This window comes from Heteronotia binoei, chromosome 10, assembly GCF_032191835.1.
Source record: "Heteronotia binoei isolate CCM8104 ecotype False Entrance Well chromosome 10, APGP_CSIRO_Hbin_v1, whole genome shotgun sequence".
In the NCBI taxonomy this organism is placed as follows: Eukaryota; Metazoa; Chordata; class Lepidosauria; order Squamata; family Gekkonidae; genus Heteronotia; species Heteronotia binoei.
This window is the reverse complement of record NC_083232.1, coordinates 6,720,997-6,731,209: the sequence shown is the minus strand read 5'-3', so window position 1 is coordinate 6,731,209 and position 10,213 is coordinate 6,720,997. Positions and strand designations below refer to the sequence as shown.

Sequence of the window (10,213 nt, the reverse complement as noted above, 5' to 3'; positions counted from 1 at the left end):
CTTCTTCTTCTTCTTCTTCTAATTTCAACCCATTGGTTCTGGTACCACCTTCTGAGGCCTCAGAAAACAATTCCACACCATCCTCTAGATCAGGGGTGGCCAACGGTAGCTCTCCAGATGTTTTTTGCCTACAACTCCCATCAGCCCCAGCAATTGGCCATGCTGGCTGGGGCTGATGGGAGCTGTAAGCAAAAACATCCGGAGAGCTACCATTGGCCACCCCTGCTCTAGATGACAGTCCTTCAAGTACTTGAAGATGGTGATCCTATCATCTCTCAGCCGCCTCCTCTCCAGGCTAAACATGCCCGGCACAATTCATTTGTGCTCCCTTTTTCTCCCCCATGGGGACTCAGGTCGGCTTCCATCGTTTTCCTCACCTCCGTTTTATTCTCACAACAACCCTGTGAAGTAGGTTAGAAGAAGAAGATATTGGATCTATATCCCTCCCCCCACTCTAGGCTTCCCAAATCCCCCGCCTGGGCGGGGGACCCCCAATTTGGAGCCTCCTCCCTCCGCTTGGCAAAAATCCAGAAAGTGGGGGGAATGGCAGCCCTTCCCACGCAGCCTAGAACCCAGCAGCTTCTCCTCTCCCCTTCCCACCGATCCCTGATGGTTCTCCTCCTCCCTTCCCTTCCCTTTTCACCTCGGATCGCAGCAGCTTCTCCTTGCCCCTCCCCTTCCCACCCAGCTCCATCGCAGCAGCCGGAGCTTTCCCAGGCTGCTTCCTGCCCCATCCCAAAGGACCATGTGCCTTTGCACCTCCGGAGGTGGTGAAAGGCTTCAACTTTCTGTGTCTGTGTCTTTGTTACTGTGAAGAAGCTGGCTGGTGAGTAGACAGCCAATCCCCTACATCAGATTTGTGAGAAGGGGGTGTGTGGAGGAGAGGGAAACGCCATCATTATTCCCTATGTGAAATATTTCTCATAGGGTATAATGGGGAATTGATCTGGAGATTTGGGGGCTCTGGGGGAGCTATTTTTTGGGATAGAGGCACCAAATTTTCAGTATAGTATCTAGTGCCACTCCCCAAAATACCCTCCAAATTTCAAAACGATTGGACCAGGGGGTCCAGTTCTATGAGCCCCCAAAGAAGGTGCCCCTATCCTTCATTATTTCCTATGGAAGAAAGACATTTTAAAAGATGTGCTGTCCCTTTAAATGTGATGACCAGAACTCCCTTGGAGTTCAATTATGCTTGTCACACCCTTGTTCCTGGCTCCGCCCCCGAAGTCTCCTGGCTCTGCCCCCGAAGTCTCCTGGCTCCACCCCCAAAGTCCGCAGATATTTCTTGAATTGGACTTGGCAACCCTACCCCACTCCGAATCTCAGAGTGGCTCCTTGGAAGCGACCTCCAGGGTCATCTAGTCCAACCCCTCTGCACCATGCAGGAAATTCACAAGCTGCCTTCTCCAGGCTAGCTAATGGGGTGGTGAGGGTCTTGAGAGCCACAGAACATGTGCGAAAGAGCCATATGTGGCTCCCGAGTCACGGTTTGGCCACCCATGGTAGAGATGGAACACTATACCTGGGTAGGCTTCCCAATTCCCAGGTCCCAGCGGGGGATCCCCGTTTTGACAGGCTTCTCCCCTCCCCCAGCCAGCTGGCCAGTCATTCTGTAGATTTAGAGCTCCTGCAGGTTTAGAAACCTGTAAACCGTTTTTAAAATGTGTGCCTTTAAGGCTGAGCCCAAAGTAGGGAACAGGAAGGAGAGCCAGTTTGGTGTAGTGGTTAAGTGTGCAGACTCTTATCTGGGAGAACCGGGTTTGATTCCCCACTCCTCCACTTGCACCTGCTAGCATGGCCTTGGGTCAGCCATAGCCCTGGCAGAGGTTGTCCTTGAAAGGGCAGCTGCTGTGAGAGCCCTCTCCAGCCCCACCCACCTCACAGGGTGTCTGTTGTGGGGGAGGAAGGGAAAGGAGATTGTGAGCTGCTCTGAGACTCTTCGGAGTGGAGGGCAGGATATAAATCCAATATCTTCTTCATGGGAAAGGGTCAGTAACAGTTTCCTCAGAGAACGGCCCCTCCCTTTCTTTTGCTTTTGTTTTCAGAGCCAGTAAAGTTCTGCAGGAACAAGACCCAGTAAGTATTGGTGCGTGTGAGAGAGGGAGGGGGCAGGGGATTCTCTGGTTTGGAGGCCATCCCCCCCCCCCGCTTTAGAAAGTGTGGGGGGAAGGGAAATGTCTACTAGGCACTCAATTATTCCCTATGGAGAACGATTCCCATAGGGAATAATGGGGAATTGATCAGCGGGTATTGGGGGCTCTGGGGGGGGCTATCTGTTGAGGTAGAGACACCAAATTTTCAGTATAGCATCTAGTGCCTCTCCCCAAAATACCCCCCCCCCAAGTTTCAAAACGATTAGATGAGGGGGTCCAATTCTATGAGCCCCAAAAGATGGTGCCCCTATCCTTCATTATTTCCTATGGAAGAAAGGCATTTGAAAAGGTGTGCTGCCCCTTTCAATGTGACGGCTGGAACTCCCTTTGGAGTTCAATGATGCTTGTCACACCCTTGTTCCTGGCCCCAATGTCTCCTGGCTCCACCCCCAAAGTCCCCAGATATTTCTTGAATTGGACGTGGCAACCCTATACCTGGGCCAGTGGCGCTCTGTCTTTTTGGTGCTTGGGGGGCAGCAGTGCACGTGGGATGCCCCCAGCCTTTACCTCAACTCCAGCGTTGCTTGCTCCAGAGACTAGTTGGCAATGCAGCCCCTGGCTAGCTCACAAAAACCAGGTGGATTTGCTTAGCATTCCCTTTAAAAAAATACAAAGAAAGCACCAGTTGACATCAGCTGTGTCTGGCGACCCTCCAAGGAAGCCCCAGATGCTCTGATGGAGGGGTCATGTTGTGTCCAATCCACCTGTCATCACCCACTCACTCCGGGGCCCCTCACCCCAGATTTAATAAATCAACCCTTGGGCAGTCTGGGACCGCCCCGCACGTGAGTTTGGCTTCCTCCGTTCATTTCAAAAACTGAGCAAAACGTGAAGCGAGTGTAAGGTGCAGTGGGACCTGCCAGGCCAGGGTAAGGTGAGAACAAGAAGGAACAATGGAAGGATTATAACAGAGGGGTAGATAAGTATCGTCCAAGCCAAGCCCGGGTCCCCAGACTTCATTACGCTGGCCCAGCTGTAGACCGCTCGAGTTCACGGTGATGAAAAACCATGTTGGCAAGATGATTACAAAGTGGGGAACTCGGGATGTCACGGAGGGGGAGAGGCGGGGTTGCGATAGGAATGGGATTCAGGTCCAGGCCAGCAGGGACAACGGTGGGAGAAAGCGAACCCTTAGAGGAGAGGCTGTGACTCCGTGGTGGAGCCTCTGCTTGGCATGCAGAAGGTCCCGGGTTTAATCCCTGGCATCTCCTGTTGAAAAGGACCAGGCAGGAGGTGATGGGAAAGGCCTCTCTGCCCGAGACCTTGGAGAGCAGCTGCCAGTCTAAGTAGAGAAGATTGACCTTGATAGACCAATTGTCTGATTCAGTATATAGTAGCTTCATGAGGAGGGTCCATGGCTTTATGGTAGAACATCTGCCTTGGCATGCAGAAGGTTCCAGGTTCAGTCCCCAGCACTCGGCAAACCATCATTGCCCATCAAATTCTTTTGTTCTATCTCTTGGGAGCCATCTCTGGGTAGGTGTCACCCATCACCTGACCCTACCTCGGGATATGAAATTGGCTATAAGAAGGCCAGATTTTTGGCCATTTAGGTGTGTCTCTGATGGTACCCCTACCTTGCTGCTGGAGCCGCTGCCAATTCCTGTTCAGTTTTGGGTTCATTATTGCAAGTGACGCTGGTCGTCTCTTCCTCCTCCTTCCCTTATATTGTCTTATTCGTTGAGGATCATCTCTTCTTACATCATCGATAGGTATAGCATCACCCTGTCTGTGTTATCCTTATACATCCCTTTTAATTTCCTGCCTATTCTCCTAGAACTGTGGGATCACTGATAATTGTGTTTTCTTGAGAGTGTTTCAGTATTTTTCTAATAAAAACCTATTTTTAGTTTAAAATCTCCTTATTATTTAAAAGGGACTCCTCTGGAGGACAGACTCCTGCATACACAGGCTATCACTCCCGTATATTTAGCCACCTTTGCCCACCCTAGTAAATTCCCCCATACCTCTCTTGATGGTAATTTGACTATCACCAAGGTCACTCAATGAGCTTCCATGGCAGAAGTGGGGATTTGAACTTGGGTCTCCTGGATCCTAGTCTGACATTTTAACCACTATACCACACTGGTGTAGAATATTCCGTTCTCCAGGAAGAGAATGGGAGTGTATGTTGGGAGACACTCAGAACCTTTAGAGAATGATGGCTGAATGGTGCCTCTCATGTTTTCTTTGAGGAATGGTGGCTCAGTGGTAGAGCATCTGCTTGGTAAGTAGAAGGTCCCAGGTTCAATCCCTGGTATCTACAACTAAAAAGGGTCCAGGCAAGTAGGTGTGAAAAACCACAGCTTGAGGCTCTGGAGAATGGCTGCCAGTCTGAGTAGACAAGACTGCCTTTGATGGACAAGGGGTCTGATTTAGTATAAGGCAGCTTCATATGTTCATATGAAAGCTCCCAGCACTCACCTGTTGGAACCAGGACTCCGAACAAGATGGATCACCAGTAGGGGTGCCAGCCCTCTGCTAGCGAGATCTAGGAGAGTTTTGGGGATGGAGCCAGGGGAGATGGACTGGTACGAAGATCATGATGTCGCTTCTAGTTGAGGGCCTGGAAGTGACATCAGAGCTCCCATGGGGCTCTAGGAACTCACCCAAGCTTGATGGCAAGTACCATAGAGCCTGGAAAACGAGGGGCGGGTCAGAACATTAGCCTGAACATTGTGACATCTCTTCCACTCAAGGGTGAAATCTGAACGGAGGGGCAAGGTTTCATTCTTTGCTCGGAACTGATTCGCTGTCTGGTGTTGCGAAGTCATCGAGCCGGTCATGTGATCCTCAGGGAGCTGGACGAAGAGAACCAGCACAAAGCAGTGGGAATTGTTTGGTGTGTGTGCGTATTTGAGGTGCCAAAATAAACAGGCTATGAATCAGCCCACATCGGCAGCCGTTTGTGGTGGGTTGATGAGAGATTGGCAGGGGAGGGAGGAAGAAGAAGAAGATATTGGATTTATATACTGCCCTCCACTCCAAAGAGTCTCAGAGCAGCTCACAATCTCCTTTCCCTTCCTCCCCCACAACAGACACCCTGTGAGGTGGATGAAGATATTGGATTTATATCCCGCCGTCTACTCCAAAGAGTCTCAGAGCGGCTCACAATCTCCTTTATCTTCCTCCCCCACAACAGACACCCTGTGAGGTAGATGAAGATATTGGATTTACATCCCGCCGTCCACTCTGAAGAGTCTCAGAGCAGCTCACAATCTCCTTTACCTTCCCCCCGCCACAACAGACACCCTGTGAGGTAAATGAAGATATTGGATTTATATCCCGCCCTCCACTCCAAAGAGTCTCAGAGTGGCTCACAATCTCCTTTACCTTCCCCACCCCCACAACAGACACCCTTTGAGGTAGATGAAGATACTGGATTTATATCCTGCCCTCCACTCCGAAGAGTCTCAGAGCGGCTCACATTCTCCTTTACCTTCCTCCCCCACAACGGACACCCTGTGAGGTAGATGAAGATATTGGATTTATATCCTGCCCTCCACTCCGAAGAGTCTCAGAGTGGCTCACAATCTCCTTTACCTTCCCCACCCCCACAACAGACACACTTTGAGGTAGATGAAGATACTGGATTTATATCCTGCCCTCCACTCCGAAGAGTCTCAGAGCGGCTCACATTCTCCTTTACCTTCCTCCCCCAACAGACACCCTGTGAGGTAGATGAAGATACTGGATTTATATCCCGCCTCCACTCCGAAGAGTCTCCGAGGGGCTCACAATCTCCTTTCCCTTCCTCCCCCACAATGGACACCCTGTGAGGTAGATGAAGATATTGGATTTATATCCCGCCCTCCACTCCGAAGAGTCTCAGAGTGGCTCACAATCTCCTTTCTCTTCCTCCCCCACAACAGACACCCTGTGAAGTGGGTGGGGCTGAGAGGGCTCTCACAGCAGCTGCCCTTTCAAGGACAGAGCGGCCTACAATCTCCTTGCCCTTCCTCTCGCACAACAGGCACCCTGTGGGGTGGGTGGGGCTGAGAGGACTCTCACAGCAGCTGCCCTTTCAAGGACAACCTCTGCCAGAGCTATGGGTGACCCAAGGCCATTCCAGCAGCTGCAAGTGGAGGAGTGGGGAATCAAACCCGGTTCTCCCAGATAAGAGTCCACACACTTAACCACTACACCAAACTGGCTCTCCTGAGAGAGACAACATATTCATTGCCAGAAATACTCTGCTCGCAAACACGTGGTGCAGACTGATCTAACTGAATGTCCTCGATTTTATGTACATTAGTAACATTTCAGAACCTTGCGCCGCAGGGTGCCAATGAATGCTCTGGCCTGAGCAGAAGAATCCGGTTGTGGAAAGTACTGTAAAATTGACTCACTAGTGACTTAAACCAGGGGTGTCATGAGGCCTGGTGGCCAAAGACCCCTGGAGGGCTCCTATCAGCCACTCCCACCAAGCACCTCAGTGGACTCTGCTTCCTTCTCTCTCTCTTGCTTCCTTCTGCATCACAGCTTGCTTTGCCAGGCTTGCTCAATTGCACAGAAGCTACAGAGCAAAGCCTCTGTTTTCTCTATTGACTGAGGCTACCCCCTTGAGGAGGAAGGGGGGGAGGAAGAGCTAGCTTTGCCAGGCTCTCACTTGCACAGCAGAGCTACTGAGCCAAGCCTGTCTTCCTTCTGTTGGCTGAGGCTCAGCAAACCAGTGAGGTGGATATGGCTGAGTGTGTGTGTGTTTGTCTGTGTCCTTTATCAAGTTTATATCTCCCTCACCTGGCATTATATTTTATTACACACATGGCCCAGCCTGACAATGTCAAGATCCAGTCCTCATAGCAAATGAGTTCGACACCCCTGACTTAAACAGTGGGAGGGCTTCTACTGTCCTGGCCCCACTGGTGGACCTCCTAATGACACCTGGTTTTTTGGCCACTGTGTTGGACTGGATAGGCCATTGGCCTGATCCAATATGGCTTCTCTTATGTTCTTATGAGACACAGAGTGTTGGAATGGATGGGCCATTACCTGATCCAACATGGCTTCTCTTATGTTCTTATGTGACGCAGAGTGTTGGACTGGATGGACCATTGGCCTGATCCAACATGGCTTCTCTTATGTTCTTATGTGACACAGAGTGTTGGAATGGATGGGCCACTGGCCTGATCCAACATGGCTTCTCTTATGTTCTTATGAGACACAGAGTGTTGGAATGGATGGGCCACTGGCCCGATCCAACATGGCTTCTCTTATGTTCTTATGTGACACAGAGTGTTGGAATGGATGGGCCACTGGCCTGATCCAACATGGCTTCTCTTATGTTCTTATGTGACACAGAGTGTTGGAATGGATGGGCCACTGGCCCGATCCATCATGGCTTCTCTTATGTTCTTATGAGACACAGAGTGTTGGAATGGATGGGCCACTGGCCTGATCCAACATGGCTTCTCTTATGTGACACAGAGTGTTGGACTGGATGGGCCACTGGCCTGATCCAACATGGCTTCTCTTACGTTCTTATGTGACACAGAGTGTTGGACTGGATGGGCCACTGGCCTGATCCAACATGGCTTCTCTTATGTTCTTATGTGACACAGAGTGTTGGACTGGATGGGCCATTGGCCTGATCCAACATGGCTTCTCTTATGTTCTTATGTGACACAGAGTGTTGGAATGGATGGGCCATTGGCCTGATCCAACATGGCTTCTCTTATGTTCTTATGTGACACAGAGTGTTGGACTGGAGGGGCCATTGGCCTGATCCAACATGGCTTCTCTTATGTTCTTATGTGACACAGAGTGTTGGACTGGATGGGCCACTGGCCTGATCCAACATGGCTTCTCTTATGTTCTTATGTGACTCAGAGTGTTGGACTGGATGGGCCACTGGCCTGATCCAGCGTGGCTTCTCTGATGTTCTTATGTTTTATATAAGTTTTTTAAAATGAATCATAGAATCACATAGAGTTGGAAGGGTCCATAGAGGCCATCTAGTCCAACCCCCTGCTCAATGCAGGATCAGCCAAGAGCATCCCTGACAAGTGTTTGTCCAGCTGCTGCTTGAAGACTGCCAGTGAGGGGGAGCTCACCACCACCTAGGGAGCTGTAAAACGAGAGGAAGCAAGAGAGAAGGAGAAGAAGAGGAAGAAGAAGAAGACTGCAGATTTATACCCCACCCTTCACTCTCAATCAGAGACTCAGAGCGGCTTACAATCTCCAATATCTTCTCCCCCCACAACAGACACCATGTGAGATAGGTGGGGCTGAGAGGGCTCTCCCAAAAGCTGCCCTTTAAAGAACAACTCCTGTGATAGCTATGGCTGACCCAAGGCCATTCCAGCAGGTGCAAGTGGAGGAGTGGGGAATCAAACCTGGTTCTCCCAGATAAGAGTCCATGCACTTCACCACTACACCCAACTGGCTGGAAGCAGATGACAGCCAGTTGCTCAGGGTCCTGCTAGGGACCCTCAGGAGGCTGCATTCGGCCCCCCGGCTGCATGTTTGACACTCCTGCTCTATGGCATTGGACCCCAGTGTGGTCCTTGACTACCACCCCCAAATCTCTAGGAGTTTTCCCACTCAGATCTGACAACTCCACTCCCCCATCCCCTGAAACCTGTTTTGCAAGGTGTGTTGAAAATCACTCCAAAGCACAGAGATTTATTTTCTTGCTGTATTGCCAAAAAAGGGAGGGACGGTGGCTCAGTGGCAGAGCATCTGCTTGGTAAGCAGAAGGTCCCAGGTTCAATCCCCGACATCTCCAACTAAAAAGGGTCCAGGCGAGTAAAAACCTCCACTTGAGGCCCTTGAGAGCCACTGCCAGTCTGAGTAGACAAGACTGACTTTGATGGATCGAAGGGGGTCTGATTCAGTAGAAGGCAGCTTCATATGTTCACAAGGAATGAAGGCAACCTTAAGGGAGGGATGGTAGCTCAGTGGTAGAGCATCTGCTTGGTAAGCAGAAAGTCCCAGGTTCAATCCCCGGCATCTCCAACTAAAAAGGGTCCAGGCAAGGTAGCATGAAAAACCTCAGCTTGAGACCCTGGAGAGCCATGAATGGGGCTGTGGCTCAGTGGTAGAGCATCTGCTTGAGAAGCAGAAGGTCCCAGGTTCAATCCCCGGCATCTCCAAAGGGTCCAGGCAAGTAGACGTGAAAAACCTCAGCTTGAGACCCCGGAGAGCTGCTGCCAGTTTGAGTAGACAAGACTGACTTTGATGGACCAGGGGTCTGATTCAGTATATGGCAGCTTCATAGGTTCATATGTTCTTTAGAGGAGGGACGGTGGCTCAGAGGCTGAGCATCTGCTTGGTAAGCAGAAGGTCCCAGGTTCAATCCCCGGCATCTCCAACTCAAAAGGGTCCAGGCAAGTAGGCATGAAAAACCTCAACTTGAGACCCTGGAGAGCTGCTGCCAGTCTGAGTAGACAAGACTGACTTTGATGGACCAGGGGTCTGATTCAGTATATGGCAGCTTCATAGGTTCATATGTTCAATGTGTTTCGTGGGGGGGGGGGGAAGGAGTAGCTTCCGCTGACCTGTATTGTTGGTGAGCTGGAAATTGCCTTGGCGTCTGGATGCTGTAAGCAATAATAGCATTTCACGAGCCTGCTATTTTGGTTACTTGCCCGCTCACCCGGCCTTGGCAAACTAGGTTGTGAGCGAGGTTCCCTCTAAGCCGCAGAGACTTGTGAGCAAAAATTCTACTTTGTGAGCTACTGGGATGAAAGTTGTGAGCTGCTGCTTAAATTATTGTGCTCTGGGGCCATTTTTCCTGAGCTAGGACAAAAACGTTTGAGCTGAAGGCTAAGAATCTCCGAGCTGGCTCACGCTAACTCAGCTTAAAGGGAACGCTGGCTGCGAGAGAGATCTACCAGAAACCAAAGTCTTTTGTTTTTTCTCATTAGATAAGAGCGGTGCCCTTCCCAAAGTTGGCAGCCTTTCCATGATTCTTTTTCCCCCCAAAGGGGAAAAAAAAATATTGGCTCTTAAAAAGACATCTCTCTTAGAGGAATGTCGTCTCGTGGGTGAATTGCTGTGAATGATTAAAGAACTGGGGGAGAAGTAAACCCTTCTGATTCATCTGGGCTGCTAAG

The 10,213-nt window shown here is 50.5% G+C and overlaps 1 non-coding gene across 1 annotated transcript; it reads left to right on the top strand.

Annotated features, from left to right (window-relative positions):
• The first annotated feature begins 9,178 nt into the window (after nucleotides 1-9,178).
• Nucleotides 9,179-9,250, top strand: TRNAL-GAG (transfer RNA leucine (anticodon GAG)). Its single transcript has one exon. It is a non-coding gene; the product is annotated as a tRNA-Leu (tRNA).
• Nucleotides 9,251-10,213: the final 963 nt, after the last annotated feature.